This window comes from Macaca nemestrina, chromosome 1, assembly GCF_043159975.1.
Source record: "Macaca nemestrina isolate mMacNem1 chromosome 1, mMacNem.hap1, whole genome shotgun sequence".
Lineage (NCBI taxonomy): Eukaryota > Metazoa > Chordata > Mammalia > Primates > Cercopithecidae > Macaca > Macaca nemestrina.
Genome location: NC_092125.1, coordinates 47595918 through 47614065, shown reverse-complemented (window position 1 = coordinate 47614065; position 18148 = coordinate 47595918). Strand labels below are relative to the sequence as shown.

Here is an 18148-nt window from a genome sequence, read left to right as displayed (position 1 = left end):
GATGTGTGGTATTATTTCTAAGGGCTCTGTTCTGTTCCACTGGTCTATGTCTCTGTTTTTGTACCAGTACCATGCTGTTTTGCTTACTGTAGCCTTGTAGTATAGTTTGAAGTCAGGTCGCATGATGCCTCCAGCTTTGTTCTTTTGGTTTAGGATTGTCTTGGCAATGTGGGGTCTTTTTTGGTTCCATATGAACTTTAAAGCAGTTTTTTTCCAATTCTGTGAAGAAAGTCATTGGTAGCTTAATGGGGATGGCATTGAATCTATAAATTACCTTGGGCAGTATGGCCATTTTCACAATATTGATTCTTCCTATCCATGAGCATGGTCTGTTCTTCCATTTGTTGTGTTCTCTTTGATTTCACTGAGCAGTTGTTTGTAGTTCTCCTTGAAGAGGTCCTTTACATCCCTTGTAAGTTGGATTCCTGGGTATTTTATTCTCTTTGAAGCAATCATGAATGGAAGTTCATTCATGGTTTGGCTCTCTGTTTGTCTGTTACTGGTGAATAAGAATGCTTGTGATTTTTGCACATTGATTTTGTATCCTGAGACTTTGCTGAAGTTGCTTATCAGCTTAAGGAGATTTTGGGCTTAGACAATGGGGTTTTCGAAATATACCATCATGTCATCTGCAAACAGGGACAATTGGACTTCTTTTCCTAACTGAATACCCTTGATTTCTTTCTCTTGCCTGATTGCCCTAGCCAGAACTTCCAACACTATGTTGAATAGGAGTGGTGAGAGAGGGCATCCCTGTCTTGTGCCAGTTTTCAAAGGGAATGCTTCCAGTTTTTGCCCATTCAGTATGATATTGGCTGTGGATTTGTCATAAATAGCTCTTATTATTTTGAGATACATTCCATCAATACTGAATTTATTTAAAGTTTGTAGCATGAAGGGCTGTTGAATTTTATCAAAGGCCTTTTCTGCATCTATTGAGATAATCATGTGGTTTTTGTCTTTGATTCTGTTTATATGCTGGATTATGTTTATTGATTTGCGTCTGTTGAACCAGCCTTGCATCCCAGGGATGAAGCCCACTTGATCATGGTGGATAAGCTTTTTGATATGGTTTTTGATATGCTGCTGGATTCGGTTTGCCAGTATTTTGTTGAGATTTTTGCATCAATGTTCATCAGGGATATTGGTCTAAAATTCTCTTTTTTTGTTGTGTCTCTGCCAGCCTTTGGTATCAGGGTGATATTGGCCTCGTAAAATGAGTTAGGAAGGATTCCCTCTTTTTCTATTGATTGGAATAGTTTCAGAAGGAATGGTACCAACTCCTCCTTGTACCTCTGGTAGAATTCAGCTGTGAGTCCGTCTGGTCCTGGACTTTTTTTTGGTTGGTAGGCTGTTAATTATTGCCTCAATTTCAGAGCCTGCTATTGGTCTATTCAGGGATTCAACTTCTTGCTGGTTTAGTCTTGGGAGAGTGTAAGTGTCCAGGAAATTATCCATTTCTTCTAGGTTTTTCTAATTTATTTGCATAGAGGTGTTTATAATATTCTCTGATTGTAGTTTGTATTTCTGTGGGATCAGTGGTGATATCCCCTTTATCATTTTTTATTGCATCTATTTGATTCTTCCCTCTTTTCTTCATTTATTAGTCTTGCTAGCGGTCTATCAATTTTGTTCATCTTTTCCAAAAAAACAGCTCCTCGATTCATTCATTTTTTGGAGGGTTTTTTGTGTCTCTGCTTCCTTCAGTTCTGCTCTGATCTTAGTTATTTCTTGCCGTCTGGTAGTTTTTTAATGTGTTTGCTCTTGCTTCTCTAGTTCTTTTAATTGTGATGTTAGGTTGTCAATTTTAGATCTTTCCTGCATTCTCTTTTGGACATTTAGTGCTATAAATTTCCCTCTACATACTGCTTGAAATGTGTCCCAGAGACTCTGGTATGTTGTATATTTGTTCTCATTGGGCTCAAAGAATATGTTTATTTCTGCCTTCATTTCATTATGTAGCCAATAGTCATTCAGGAGCAGGTTGCTCAGTTTCCATGTAGTTGAGCGGTTTTGATTGAGTTTCTTAGTCCTGAGTTCTAGTTTAATTGCACTATGGTCTGAGAGACAGTTTGTTATAATTTCTGTTCTTGTACATTTGCTGAGGAGTGCTTTACTTCCAACTATGTGGTCAATTTTGGAATAAGTGTGATGTGGTGCTGAGAAGAATATATATTCTGTTGATTTGGGGTGGAGAGTTCTGTAGATGTCTATTAGGTTTGCTTGGTGCAGAGTTGAGTTCAATTCCTGGATATCCTTGTTTCTGTCTTGTTGATCTGTCTAGTGTTGACAGTGGGGTGTTAAAGTCTCCCATTATTATTGTATGGGAGTGTAAGTCTCTTTGTAAGTCTCTAAGGACTTGCTTTATGAATCTCGGTGCTTGTGTATTGGGTGCATATATATTTAGGATAGTTAGCTCTTTCTGATGAATTGATCCCTTTATCATTATGTAATGGCCTTCTTTGTCTCTTTAGATCTTTGATGGTTTAAAGTCTGTTTTATCAGAGACTAGGATTGCAACCCCTCCTTTTTTTTTTTTTTTTTTTTTTTTTTTTTTTCCATTTGCTTGGTAGATCTTCCTCCATCCCTTTATTTTGAGCCTATGTATGTCTCTGCATGTGAGATGGGTCTCCTGAATACAGCAAACTGATGGGTCTTGACTCTTTATCCAATTTGCCAGTCTGTATCTTTTAATTGGATCATTTAGTCCATTTACATTTAAGGTAATATTGTAATGTTTGAACTTGATCCTGTCATTATTATATTAGCTGGTTATTTTGCTCACTCGTTGATGCAGTTTCTTCCTAGAATTGATGGAGTTTACATTTTGACATGGTTTTGCAATGGCTGGTTCCAGTTGTTCCTTTCCATGTTTAGTGCTTCCTTCAGGATCTCTTGTAGGGCAGGCCTGCTGATGACAAAATCTCTAAGCATTTGTTTGTTTGTAAAGGATTTTATTTCTCCTTCACTTATGAAACTTAGTTTGGCCGGATATGAAATTCTGGGTTGAAAAGTCTTTCCTTTAAGAATGTTGAATATTGGCCCCCACTCTCTTCTGGCTTGTAGAGTTTCTGCCGAGAGATCTGCTGTTAGTTTGATGGGCTTCCCTTTGTGGGTAAGCCGACCTTTCTCTCTGGCTGCCCTTAACAGTTTTTCCTTCATTTCATCTTTGGTGAATCTGACAATTACATGTCTTGGAGTTGCTCTTATTGAGGAGTATCTTTGTGGAGTTCTCTGTATTTCCTGAATTTGAATGTTGGCCTGCCTTACTAGGTTGGGGAAATTCTCCAGAGTGATATCCTGCAGAGTGTTTTCCAACTTGGTTCCATTTTCCCCCTCACTTTCAGGCACACCAATCAGACGTAGATTTGATCTTTTCACATAATCCCTTACTTCTTGGAGGCTTTGTTCATTTCTTTTTACTCTTTTCTCTCCACACTTCTCTTCTCGCTTCATTTCATTCATTTGATCTTCAATCACTGATGCTCTTTCTTCCAGTTGATCGAGTCAGTTACTGAAGCTTGTGCATTTGTCACGTAGTTCTCGTGTTATGGTTTTCATCCCTATCAATTCTTTTAAGGTCTTCGTGCATTGATTATTCTAGTTATCCATTCATCCATTCTTTTTTCAAAGTTTTTAGTTTCTTTGCGCTGGTTACGTATTTCCTCCTTTAGCTCTGAGAAGTTTGATCAACTGAAGCCTTCTTCTCTCAACTCTTCAAAGTCATTCTCCATCTAGCTTTGTTCTGCTGCTGGCGATGAGCTGCATTCCTTTGGAGGGGGAGATGCGCTCTGATTTTTTTAATTTCCAGCTTTTCTGCACTGCTTTTTCCCCATCTTTGTGGTTTTTTCTGCCTTTGGTCTTTGATGATGGTGACGTACTGATGGGGTTTTGGTGTGGGTGTCCTTTCTGTTTGTTAGTTTTCCTTCTAACAGTCAGGACCCTCAGCTTTAGGTCTATTGGAGTTTGCTTGAAATCCACTCCAGACCCCGTTTGCCTGGGTATCAGCAGCGGAGGCTGCAGAAGGTAGAATATTGCTGAACAGTGAGTGTTGCGGTCTAATTCTCACTCAGGAAGCTTCATTTCAGGGGTGTACCCCGCCGTGTGAGGTGTGAGGTGTCAGTCTGCATTTAGTGGAGATGTCTCCCAGTTAGGCTACTCAGGGGTCAGGGACCCACTTCAGTAGGCAGTCTGTCCGTTCTCAGATCTCAACCTCTGTGCTGGAAGATCCACTGCTCTCTTCATAGCTATCAGACAGGGGCATTTACTTCTGCTGAGGTTTCTGCTGCTTTTTGTTTAGCTATGCCCTGTCCCCAGAGGAGGAGTCTACAGAGGCAAGCCAGCCTTCTTGAGCTGCAGTGGGATCCACTCAATTCGAGCTTCCTGGTGGCTTTGTTTACCCACTTAAGCCTCAGCAATGGTGGGCGCCCCTCCCCCAGCCTCACTGCCACCTTGCAGTTAGGTCTCAGACTGCTGTGCTAGCAATGAGGGATGCTTCGTGGGTGTGGGACCATCCCATCCAGGTGTGGGATATAATCTCCTGGTGTGCCATTTGCTAAGACCCTTGGTACAGCGCAGTATTGGGGTGCGAGTTACCCAATTTTCCAGGTGTTGTCTGTCTCAATTTCCCTTGGCTAGGAAAAGGAATTCCCTTCCCCTTTGCACTTTCCAGGTGAGGCGATGCCTCACCCTGCTTCAGTGCTCGCTGGTCGGGCTGCACCAGTTGACCAGCACTGATTGTCCGGCACTCTCCAGTAAGATGAACCTGGTACCTCAGTTGAAAATGCAGAAATCACCCGTCTTCTGTGTCACTCACACTGGGAGCTGGAGACTGGAGCTGTTCCTATTCAGCCATCTTGGGCATGTCCCCCGAGTCAAAGTTTGTCTTTTAAAGTGAATAATATTGATAATAATATGTTTCTATATTGTGTGTGTATGTTCACACATTTAAAGTGTAAAATAACTTGCAAAATATAAAATGCCATAGAATCTCAAATTTCATTATTAAGGCAGTTAGGTAGAATACAAAAATGGCAAGCCATTTAAATATATTGGACATTAATGTAAGATATATAGCTTTCACCATGTATAATATTTAGACATTTAAGCGATGGAACCCTGTAATAGCAAATATTTATTTTTTTCTGATCTTTAATTTCTTCTTGATTTTCACATATCACTTGAATATTTAGAGCTGTGTTAGCTTGAACAAATTATTCAATATCATCCCTGGCTTATTTTCTTAAGTTATAAAGAGGGTAATAACTTGCCTTAACTATTAGAATTGTTATAAAGTTTAAATCAGTCAATAAGTGCAATGTTCTTAGCAAATTGCTTGATGCCGTGGAGAGTGGAGAACTGTCACAGCAGGGAACAGGACACCGCTTGATTTGACTGTTGAGCCTCCCAGAATTGTAAATTGAAATAAAGTTGTGATAACATTTTTCTTTCTTGGTGAAGTACTGTCATTCCACATTATCACCTTCATTCACTAATACAAGTGAAAGTTCCAGAATCACTTGTCCTACCTGTATTATATTCTGAGTGTTATTTCCTAAGGAGAATCATGACAGTATACAGATCTGGATAATATTTAATGGTCTCTCCTGTGACCTAGCCAAGAAAGGACAAAGGGAGGGAATAAAAACAAAGAAATTCCACAATTGCCTGAAGACATCTGTTGTACATACATAGAAATCTATAAATTTTGCTTTCCCGAAGGATATAACTCATATTCTCAGGAAGCTGCAAGTGTATTCAAAGATTTTTTTGGAATTGAATTTTTCTCAATGATTTGATGCCCTAGGACTGCACTACTGTGGATTGAAGAATGTATTATTTCAATAATAAGCTCAATCAAAATACTGCTTTGTTTAAATCTAATTCAAACTCCAGTTTTCTTCCTAATCCTAAATACCAAAATCTTCTCATTATCTTTGTTCAGTGACGAGCTGAATTTTTATATTTACAAAGAGTACTCCTTTATTCAAGAAAAAAAATTAACAAATTAAAAATAAATTCAGCATTTTGTTTTTCATATATTGGTGATTTGAGATTTCCATAAACATTATTCATGTGCAACATCTGTCCTTTGCTATTATTAGTTGATACAGAAAGAAAAAGAATGTAAATTAACAATAGTGCAAAAGCATTATTTACTACACTACATTTCTATCTCAGTTATTTAGTAGTCCCTCTTTATCCACTAGGGATATATTCCAAGACCCCCAGTGAATGTCTGAAGCCTTGGACAGCATCTAACTCTATATATGCTACATATTTTCCTATACATATACACCTATGAAAAGTTTCATTTATATATTAGGCTCAGTAAGAGATGAACCACAATAAACAATAATAAATACAATTATAGCAATAAAAGCTGCATGAAAGTGGTCTCTGATTTCAAAATATGTTAATAGGATGTACTCACTTATTTTCTGAATGCAGTTGGCTGTGCATAAGTGTAACCATGGAAAATGATACCACCATGGACAAGGGGTCACTACTGCACTCAGTTGCTCCATTTTAGTGACAGGACACAGGTAAGGAAGCTGTTCTCCATTTCTTAATGTGAGAGGTACTAGCTTCTGGATACAGGTAGGAAGGCATCCCACCTGTGAACAAAAGGATTTCACACATGACAGTTCAAAGTTCCCAAGTGACTTTGAAGATCTGAATTTTGAAATAATGTGAAGATTGCCAGTAAAGTTTACCCAGGACAGACATAAGGAATACTGCTCTCAGAAAATAGGTGCAAAACATTCATGACTGAAGTGCTGAGGTGAAAATTTTTATTCACCATGGACCCTGAAAACTCACATTGTGTTCCGCAGGGTAAAACTTTTTTTTTTTTTTTTTTTTTCCATCTGCCAGACTTGGTGCTTCTTAAGCTTCAAACTGATTAAATAAATGAGGCTCCTGTCACAGAAAGGATTTTTGCTTCTGAACTCTAACCTGATAACACACTTCTCTTCCCTCCTTTTCTCCGGAGCCTTCTCCTTTTGATCCAGCTCCTTACAAAACATGCCTATATTTCATTTTCTCTTCTCAAATCAAGGCTTAAATTATTCTTTGGAAAGAACTTAGCATGACCCTTGCAATTTCAGCCCCAACACTTAGTCACATAAACTATTTTTTTTAGATTATCTGAGGATGTGTAAGTATTTCTGTATAAAATTATAAACGTCCTTCTAGACAAACATCTCCAATTGACTTATAAATAATTTCTGGCAAAAGAACCTAAAAATTAAAACTACAGTTGAGCTTCAATGCTATCATGCCCCATAGTGTTCTTGTCCATGCCTCATGTGCGCAGTGATCCTTCTGGTCTACATCCCTCTATTCAAAATCTTAGAGCACTTTTAGGAAAAGAATAAGTCAAATTGTCCCTGTTTGCAGATGACATGATTGTATATTTCGAAAATCTCATTGTCTCAGCCCAAAATCTCATTAAGCTGATAAGTAACTTCAGCAAAGTCTCAGGATACAAAATCAATGTGCAAAAATCACAACTATTCCTACATACCAGTAACAGACAAACAGAGAGCCAAATCATTAATGAACTCCCATTCACAATAGATTCAAAGAGAATAAAATACCTAGGAATCCAACTTACAAAGGAATGTAAAAGACCTCTTCAAGGAGAACTACAAACAACTGCTCAGTGAAATCAAAGAGAACACAACAAATGGAAGAACAGACCATGCTCATGGATAGGAAGAATCAATATTGTGAAAATGGCCATACTGCCCAAGGTAATTTATAGATTCAATGCCATCCCCATTAAGCTACCAATGACTTTCTTCACAGAATTGGAAAAAAACTGCTTTAAAGTTCATATGGAACCAAAAAAGACCCCACATTGCCAAGACAATCCTAAACCAAAAGAACAAAGCTGGAGGCATCATGCGACCTGACTTCAAACTATACTACAAGGCTACAGTAAGCAAAACAGCATGGTACTGGTACAAAAACAGAGACATAGACCAGTGGAACAGAACAGAGCCCTTAGAAATAATACCACACATCTACTGCCATCTGATTGTTGACAAACCTGACAAAAACAAAAAATGGGGAAAGGATTCCCTATTTAATAAATGGTGCCGGGAAAATTGGCTAGCCATAAGTAGAAAGCTGAAACTTGATCCTTTCCTTACTCCTTATACGAAAATTAAGTCAAGATGGATTAGAGACTTAAATGTTAGACCTAAAACCATAAAAACCCTAGAAGAAAACCTAGGGAATACCATTCAGGACATAAGCATGGGCAAGGACTTCATGTCTAAAACACCAAAAGCAATGGCAACAAAAGTCAAATTTGACAAATGGGATCTAATTAAACTAAAGAGCTCCTGCACAGCAAAAGAAACTACCATAAGAGTGAACAGGCAACCTACAGAATGGGAGAAAATTTTTGCAACCTACTCATCTGACAAAGGGCTAATATCCAGAACCTATAAAGAACTCAATCAAGGCCGGGCGCGGTGGCTCACGCCTGTAATCCCTGCACTTTGGGAGGCCGAGGCGGGCGGATCACGAGGTCAGTAGATCGAGACCATCCTGGCTAACACGGTGAAACCCCGTCTCTACTAAAATACAAAAAATTAGCCGGGCGCAGTGGCGGGCGCCTGTAGTCCCAGCTACTCCGGAGGCTGAGGCAGGAGAATGGCGCGAACCCGGGAGGCGGAGCTTGCAGTGAGCCGAGATGGTGCCACTGCACTCCAGCCTGGGCGACAGAGTGAAAACTCCGCCTCAAAAAAAAAAAAAAAAAAAAAAAAAAAAAAAGAACTCAATCAAATTTATAAGAAAAAAACTAACAGCCCCATCAAAAAGTGGGCAAAGGATATGAACAGACGCTTCTCAAAAGAAGACATTCATACAGGCAACAGACACATGAAAAAATGCTCATCATCACTCACCATCAGAGAAATGCAATCAAAACCACAATCAGATACCATCTCACACCGGTTAGAATGGCAATCATTAAAAAATCAGGAAACAACAGGTGCTGGAGAGAATGTGGAGAAATAGGAACAGTTTTACACTGTTCTTGGGACTGTAAACTAGTTCAACCATTGTGGAAACCAGTGTGGTGATTCCTCAAGGAACTAGAACTAGAGATACCATTTGATCCAGCCATCCCATTACTGGGGATATACCCAAAGGATTATAAGTCATGCTGCTATAAAGACACATGCACATGTATGTTTATTGCAGCACAATTCACAATAGCAAAGACTTGGAATCAACCCAAACGTCCATCAGTGACAGACTGGATTAAGAAAATGTGGCACATATACACCATGGAATACTATGCAGCCATAGAAAAGGATGAGTTTGTGTCCTTTGTAGGGACACGGATGCAGCTGGAAACCATAATTCTCAGCAAACTCTCGCAAGAACAGACAACCAAATACCACATGTTCTCACTCATAGGTGGGAATTGAACAATGAGATCACTTGGACACAGGAAGGGAACATCACACACCAGGTTCTATTGTGGGTGGGGGGGAGGGATAGCATTAGGAGATATACCTAATATAAATGTCAAGTTAATGGGTGCAGCACACCAACATGGCACATGTATACATATGTAACAAACTTGCACGTTGTGCAATTACCCTAGAACTTAAAGTATAATAATAAACAAAATGAAAAAAAAAATCTTAGAGCAGACAATTTGATTGGTTTTAAAAGTTTTTATAAAGTGCCAACTCTGTAAAGTGCTTATTTCTGAAAATAAAAATAAGTCTTCACTGACATACATAAATAAAAAATACTTATTGAAACTGTCAGTTATTCTGAGTTTTTGGAAACACTTGAATTACTTTATGTTTTGAGTGAGATAAAGATATTTACAAAATCCTTTTCCAAAGTGAATTTTTACAAATAAATTACCAGTATCAGTTTTTAGGAATGCTTATGTGAATTCAATTTAAATTAGAGAACCAGAGAGATAAGGCCAATGAGTCATACAATGAACTACCTCTGAAATTCATAATTTAATTAAGTAGTACAAGATGCTTTTATGAAACAATTCTTTTCCTTTTAAATGCAAGAATTCACAAAGCATAGATTCAATATTTGCTTAAGAAAATCTACCATTAGTAGACAGGTAGAATTTATGTGCTAGCTGTGTAAATGTGAGAGTGTGTTGTATTGTTTCCTGTTTTTCCTCTACTTAATATGATTTCTGTTAATGAATAAAGAACTTCATTTGAATAAATCTTAGTGAAAATTATATGAAGTATATATGCATTTTAATGTTTTGATCAACAAGTAGAGCAGTGTAGCAAATTATGGTATTCATGGGATCTAACTGGGATACAACAGAATTTTTCACTTCCTTCAGACTTCTGAAATGAGGGTGTAATAATAGACTCCTATTGCTGGGGTGACTCATGGGAGGAGTATTTATGGAACTACAGAGGAAAGAAGCTAGTGGTAAGTAACATGTATGATATAACTGTTTCATCTTTAGCCTTTAGTCTGCAAGTGTCAATGCCTATTTTTTTTGTGATTGTGTGAAAATGTACTTATACATCTATAATGATTATGTATGACATGCATGCAGATATAATAAACACATATGTGTAGTAACCCTGAATCTTCACTGTGACCATCAAGACAAATTTCCATGATTCCATTATACAGTATTCCTAATCAATAGACCAGGAATATCTTATTATTCTTCAACATGGAGAATCTATTTGTCCTAAAGATGTGCCTATCATTTACTGTCAGCTACTCTTCAACTTTGAAATTTTTCCATTATATCTTCAAGGAATCACGCTTGGTCATCAGATAAATACATTATATTCTAAGTAGCTTCTTTAAAAATTTGCCTTCACCTTCTTGGTTGAACTGAAACCTGGATCTCACTGAGGCTACTGCTGCCCTCATAGTACACACAAGTGACAGTTGTTTTTTTCCACCCAAACTACATATTAAAGATCTTGAAGGCGGACTTGTTAACACTCATGCTCTCCATTATGGTTTGCAGAATATTATTCGTCTCTTGTCACTAAATGACTCCAGTCATAAATTTTGACATCATATTACACCACTCACTTTCTATCCTTTTTTGCTGTACATAGGAATACATACATGTGTAACTCTGAGTATTCCTGTAGAGACTTCAGTCCCCGCTCCCCCTTCCACTATATTTCAACCTCACCATCGCAATCTACCAGGTCATTCTTCACCATGAATAAAAAGCTTTAGCACCTGGCTGTTATGCCATCAACAGTTAATGTTGCTTTGTTCCTGGTTACTATAGTATTCATGTTTATTATCTAATAATGTCGCTATTCAGTTTCTTGGCCTCCATTTATCCAATAATCATTTTCTTCATTCTACTGCAGTTGTTCATTCCCACAGAAAAGTCTATCCTTTGTTATTAACAACACTGTCATCATTTGTGATCTCAATTCCAAACATTCCACTCTGTAACAACCACTTTCTATCTTCTTTCCAGCTCAGCTTCCTATCTTTGAGCACCGAGCAATTATAGCTACTTATCAACCGCATCATTTTCCTCAGTTATTGTTGTTATTCAAGTGTCTTGTTCTTATTGAAGCTTTCTTTGGCCACACAGTACAAAATTGCAACTGCCTACCTACCTTGAGCTCCATAACTCTCTTCTGAGTTTGCATTCTACGATAGCAGAAATGGATGTATGGTGAAATTGATGATGCTTACAATTCCTAATTCCTCATTTGTACTGGCTCTTTCAAAGACGTTCTCACTAATTTTGTATCCACAATATTTATAATTTCTTTAAAAAATTGCCATCAAACTATAGAAGGGTTATAGAATCCATAAAATTTGGATCTTTTCCTGCTTAAAACATATCAATGCCAACTATATAGTTATCTCTCTTTTTTTTTTTTTTTTCACATATGTATTGCCTAACTTCCCTTAGTAGATGCAAACTTCATAAGGTACATTAGTCCATTCTCATGCTGCTATAAAGAATTGTCTGAGACTGGGTAATTTCTAAATGAAAGAGGTTTAATTGTTCACAGTTTTGCATGGTGTAGTAGGCCTCAGGAATTTTACAATCATGGCGGAAGAGGAAGGAAGCATGTATTTCTTCACAAGGAAGCAGGAGAGAGAAGTGCAGAGGAAAGCGGGGGAAAGCCCCTCACAAAACGATTAGATCTCATGAGAACTCACTCATTATCATGAAAAGAGCATGGGGAAGCCATTCCTACAATCTAATCACCTCCCAGAAGGTCCCTACCCCAACACGTGGGAATTATAGGAACTAAAATTCATGACGAGGTTCGGGTGGGGAAACAGCCAAACCAAATCATAAGAGAAGGGATTCTGGACTGCTTTAGTCACTGTTCTCTGTCTCACAAGGAATAAGTTGAATACGGTAAACATTTGCTGTATTATTTCTTGTTTCTCAAACTTATCTCCATTATTAATGTTGTGATGTTTTATTATTAAATGAAGAAACAACTGGCCAGGCGTGATAGCTCACACCTGTAATTCCAGCACTTTGGGAGGCCAAGAGAGGCAGATCACGAGGTCAGGAGTTTGAGACCAGCCTGGCCAATATGGTGAAATCCCGTCTCTATTAAAAATACAAAAATTAGCTGGGTGTGGTGGCACGCACCTGTATTCCCAGCTACTTGGGAGGCTGAGGCAGAAGAATCGCTTGAAACCGGGAGGCAGAGGTTATAGTGAGCCCAGATTGCGCCACTGCACTCCAGTCTGGGAGACAGAGTGAGGCTCTATCTCAGGAAAAAAAAAAAAAAAAGAGAGAGAGAGAAGGCAAGAAATAAAAGAAAGAAACAACTACAATCCTGCTAAACTGAGAATCAAAAGTAGATATAAATACCAAGTTCCAAAATTTACAAAGTGGACAAATTGTAAGGTATAAGATATAGAATGTAAATCATTTGTAAAGTAGATTCATCAGGGATACAGATACAATAGATCCAACTGCTTTAAAAAGAAAAGTTTTAAAAAATTATTTATGCTTCCACAAACAGATCTTGAGGGAAAAAAAGAAAAAAAAATGTGCATTATGCTTAAAAAAATGAAAGTGATCCTGTGGCCCTGTTTACTCTGAGCGCAAAGGCAAGTAGCAATCCGAACTTGGTTGCCTAGCAACAAAGCAGCGGAATCCGTTAGTGGAGTAAGCTCAATGTAGTTTCACAGAGAACGAAATCATGCTTCACTCAGAGTCATTTCTAATTTCAAAAAGTAGTAAGATGTTAAAACTTTGTATAATTCCCCATATTTCCTGAAGATAGTGCAGGTGCATTAAGACAGTTTGTACAAAGGTGAGAATATAGATGTCATTTTGTTGTTGTTGTTGTTGTTTTACTTTAGTGTGTGACATCAGTTGGAGAATCCATAAAATAATACGCATTTTCTTAAGCTTGAAACGACTGTTACAGTTTTTGAAGGGTGTCAAATTGGCAATAAGAATTTAAGTTTGCAGTTTTTTATTTTCCACTCAGAAACTACACCCCATTCATTTAGAATCAATGCTTCCTCGGTTGAAGCCAAAGGTCAGAAGCCTTTGCTCTTCTTCAAAGGACCCACAGCAGTGAGGATGAAGGCCCCTGCGTAGAAAATGCATTATTCATAAAGAGATAAATCTTCCAGTCATTAAAAAGAGAAGCTGGGCAGAAAGAAAACTTAACAAATACGCATTATATCATGTATCTTCTTAAATGTCTATTTTTAAAAAAATCATTTCTCTAGTCCTTTTTACATTTCTGGAATGGAAATCATGGCAAAATGTTTCAAATAATTTACTCATTTGGGAAAACCGTAGAATAGGGTTACAACTTCTATTAGCCATTTAAAAATGGGTACATTTTGGACATGCATAGATTCAGGGTAGAAGGGAATTTAGGATAAGAGAACAAAAGAGCAAAATCTAAGATACTGAGTAATATAAAAGAACACTGAATACATTATTTTGACTGAGGTAACTGGAGATGAAAGGGAATGCTAAAAAATATGGCTGGAAATGCAGATTGCCATAAGAACAAGTAAAGATTATAAGGATAGTCTACAGAATTTCGTTGTGACACTACAGGCTGACAGAAAATAATGAGAATATTCAAACAAGTGAATTAAATGGTAATAGTCATGCTTCAAAAAGTTAAGTCTGTCAGATGAGTAAATGCTAAAATGGAAATGAGAGAGAATGAAGGTAGAAAGATCAGTTAGGAAACTACAAGAAGATTTAGTTCCAACAATGAAGTCCAGGATGAGAAAGATGGAAATGGGAATAAAAAGAAATTATCCCCACAGTGCTTGCAGGGGCCTCTTTGCTCATGTTTCCTCGCCCTACAATGAAATCTTTACGTGACTGGTTCTTTCCCAGCATCCACGTTTTATCTCAAATGTTGTCTTGAAAAGGCTTTTTCTTACAACTGCCATCAGAACTTTCATTTGATACAAACTGCCCTATTGGATTGAATTTGTAGTAACTACCATTTTCTGAAATGATCTTGCTTCTTCAGGTGTTGTTTATTTACCAGCCTTCTCCCCTGAAACCACTCACTACAATATAAGTGTCACGGAACTAGAGTCCTTTTTTACTTTTATTCACTTCACATCCACAATGTGTTGAAGAGTCCTTGGGATACTCTAGCACTCAGCAAATTATGTTGAAGAATAAATGAAAGAATGAATAGCAAGTGTCAATAAGTGATGGTTGAATAAATGGAGAAATCACTGGGATGAATAAGGTCACTTGAGCTCATGAGTCTTATATCCTAACAAATTGTTTATGATCTATCCAACAAAAAGGAGTTGTCAACAGAAGTTTTAAAAGAGGAATTTTTGAATGTTTGTTTTACCAATGTTGTTGTTTTACCTGAAATTAGGGTTGTAGAATTTAAAATAAATTTTGAACTATAATTGTGTCTGTATTTGGTTAGGGAAATCACCAGTTTTTATAACCTGTGTAAATTGCTTAACTTGCTTTAACATCCAGTTTTCTTATCTATAAAATATGAATAATATTGTTTTAAGTATTAAGTATACTTCACTTTTTAAGTATTAAATAAGGTAATTCATGTGAAGTGTTGAGTGCAGTGATTGGAGCATCATGACTTCTGATTATACATTAGCTATTATGAAAACTATTATTAGTCACAGTGCAATGGTTAAAAGAACAGATTTGGGGGCCGGGCACGGTGGCTCAAGCCTGTAATCCCAGCACTTTGGGAGGCCGAGACGGGTGGATCACGAGGTCAGCAGATCAAGACGATCCTGGCTAACACAGTGAAACCCCGTCTCTCCTAAAAAATACAAAAAACTAGCCGGGCGAGGTGGCGGGCGCCTGTAGTCCCAGCTACTCGGGAGGCTGAGGCAGGAGAATGGCGTAAAACCCGGGAGGTGGAGCTTGCAGTGAGCTGTGATCCGGCCACTGCACTCCAGCCTGGGCGGCAGAGGGAGACTCCGTCTCAAAAAACAAAACAAAACAAACAAACAAAGAAAGAACAGATTTGGGAATGAAACTGCCTACTTAGAGTTTGCTTTTTACCGCTGCTGATTTATCTTGGCCTTGTTCTTCTTGTTTGTGTTAGAATTATTTTTTCATAGGAAGTTTGGTATAGGAGTTATGCATACAGACTTTGGAGCCAGACTGCTGGTTTTGAACTGTGGCTCTCACATTATTGGTAGTGTGTTAAGCATGCTACCTCCTCAGACCTCTGTGGCTCCCTTTACAAAGTGCAAAATACATATGACAGTACTACCCAAAAGTGTGGTTATGAATATTGAAGGGGTTTAGTGGCATAAAGTTCTGAAAACTGTGCCTATATGTGTTGTTGAAGAAAAAGAAACCTAATATTGTTGTTATAAGAGATAAACAAATTAATCATTAAAATCAGATAACTTAGTAGCAATTTGTAAATCCTCAATAAATATTGTTACCAGTACAAACATCTACATTACTTAAATCATTATAGCTGGCAAAGATATTCTAGCAGTGTCAGTTCATATAAGAAAATTCAACATCTCTAACAAGAATTATGATCTCAACCTCTGTACAGACACATGCATTTCCAAGACACCCACAAAATTGTTCCAAAATGTGTATGAGTAATAATGAATAGAGCACCAACCATATCTTATTCAGTATTTTAGAGTTCAACTTTTATCACAAAGCTTGATCTTAAGACTAAACTTGTTCATTGAATTTATGTAGCTATGCTTATTTTATAAATGTAGCATATCAATGAAAATTTTAAATTATTTAAAAATCATTAGATAGGCATCAAAACCCAACAATTAAACCACATTGAGACAACACTACCTGCCCACCAGAATGGCTAAAAAATAAACACCCCACAACATTCCATTCAAGTAATAATTCAAGTACTAATCCTACTTGCAATATTAAAGTGTTTCTCCTCACTTTTATCAATAGTTGATGTAAAAAAAATCGTGAAATATTCACTAATCTATGCATGTGGAGCAGTGTCTTGCCACTTTAGTTTGCATTCTTCTTATTAATGTGATTCTCTCTTTAGATTCATAGAAACTTGGGATAGTCACGTCTATATATGTAATTTTATATTCATTTTCTATTTTTCTATTGAATAATTGATAATTTTGTTTGTGATATATAAGTTGCTTCTATATTTTGAATATTATTCTACTGTTAGTTATATGTGTTGCAAATATTCACTCACTACTTGAAAATGTCAATTGAATTTAATTATGGAAACTTTTATCAAACAGTACTTATAATAAAAAGGTTAAGTTGGTCAGTCTTTATATTTATTGTGTCTTATTTGGGAAAGAAATGTAATTTTCTATCATCAAATATCCTGTTACTTTTTTTCCCCATAGGTTTTTCTGTTTTGCTTGTCTACTTGACTATTCCATATCAATATCCCTATATAAGCAAAGCCTTGCAGTTCATGGCTGATGGCATAAACTTTAGTCAATGAGAGACAGGAGTATGTGGTCACTTTTAGCTTAAAGTTCTGTAGTAAGATTTCTCAAGGTACATTTCATTGACATTATTTTAGAACAGTAGTTCCCAAGGTTAAATTGGCAGTCCAGAAACACCAGCATCCTCTTGGATCTTGTAAGACATTAAAATTCTTGTGCCCATCCCCAAACCTATTGAATCAAAAACCCTGGAGACAAGGTTCAGCAGCGTATGTGTTAACAGTAATCCCTGATGATTCTCATATATGCTTAAGTTTGGGAAGGATTTCACTAGAACTCTACAATTATGTAATCAGGCAAAGCCAAGTGAGAATCTCAAAGATTTATAGATTTTATGGCTTTAACAGGTAAGAAAATGAAAAGGAAGGTTTTTTCACCAAGAGCAAGGATGTTTTTGAGTTATGAGAGAAGTCTTAAAATATCTAAAAATCTAAAGAAATATAAATCCAATCAAATAATACAGCAGCCAGGGTTATGAGAAGAAAAAACAGTATACATATATGACACACAGACATAGCTATGTGGCCACTTCTTTCTTTAAATTATTGATTATCTGTTATAGACTATAAATTTGGCTAATAAATCCTATCGTTGATACAAAAGCAGAATTTAATCTTCATCACGGTTATCAAAAATGGTCTTCAAGAAAGTTATGCAAATTTAGAAAGTAATTCCCCAAAATACATGGGAAACATTCCTCAAATTGTTTGTGATCATAAAAATGATCTGTGTAGTAGTTAAACATATTTTATCCAGAAGAAAATTTAGAATTACATATACCAATACTTAAGAGAATGAAAGTTAAAACTTTTTTTGTTAAATAATCTGTGCAAATATGGAATTTTATGTGCATGCCATATTTATGATATTCTTGCTGTCACGGGATCCATTTCCCAGAAGACAGACTGAGGCGTAATCTTAGGGGATGACCCTGCAGCATGGACTGCATTATTTAGGAAACAGAAATAAAGGAAAATAACAGTGAGATAAATAGAAAATGTTTATATAGAGTTATACAGAACTACCATAGCTCCAACCAGTCTATCTGGCAATTGGAAGGGAAAATAATTTACCCACAGACTCCTGTCTCTCATTGCCCAAAGTCTACTCCACCAGTCATGAACTCCACTGAGGCTTTGTTTGTAGGTTCTAGAGGGTATTCTTGGTATCTGCTGCTGTAGCCCAAGAAGAGCCTGCAGACAGA

At 37.1% G+C, this 18148-nt stretch overlaps 1 long non-coding RNA gene across 1 annotated transcript in view; it reads left to right on the top strand.

Moving 5' to 3' along the window:
- The window catches only part of LOC105484611 (uncharacterized), a 151133-nt gene that overhangs the window by 30109 nt on the left and 102876 nt on the right, over window positions 1-18148 (top strand). The window contains exon 3 of the long non-coding RNA XR_011612147.1: window positions 10355-10446. This is a non-coding gene — a long non-coding RNA (uncharacterized lncRNA). The remainder of the gene's footprint in view (window positions 1-10354; window positions 10447-18148) is intronic.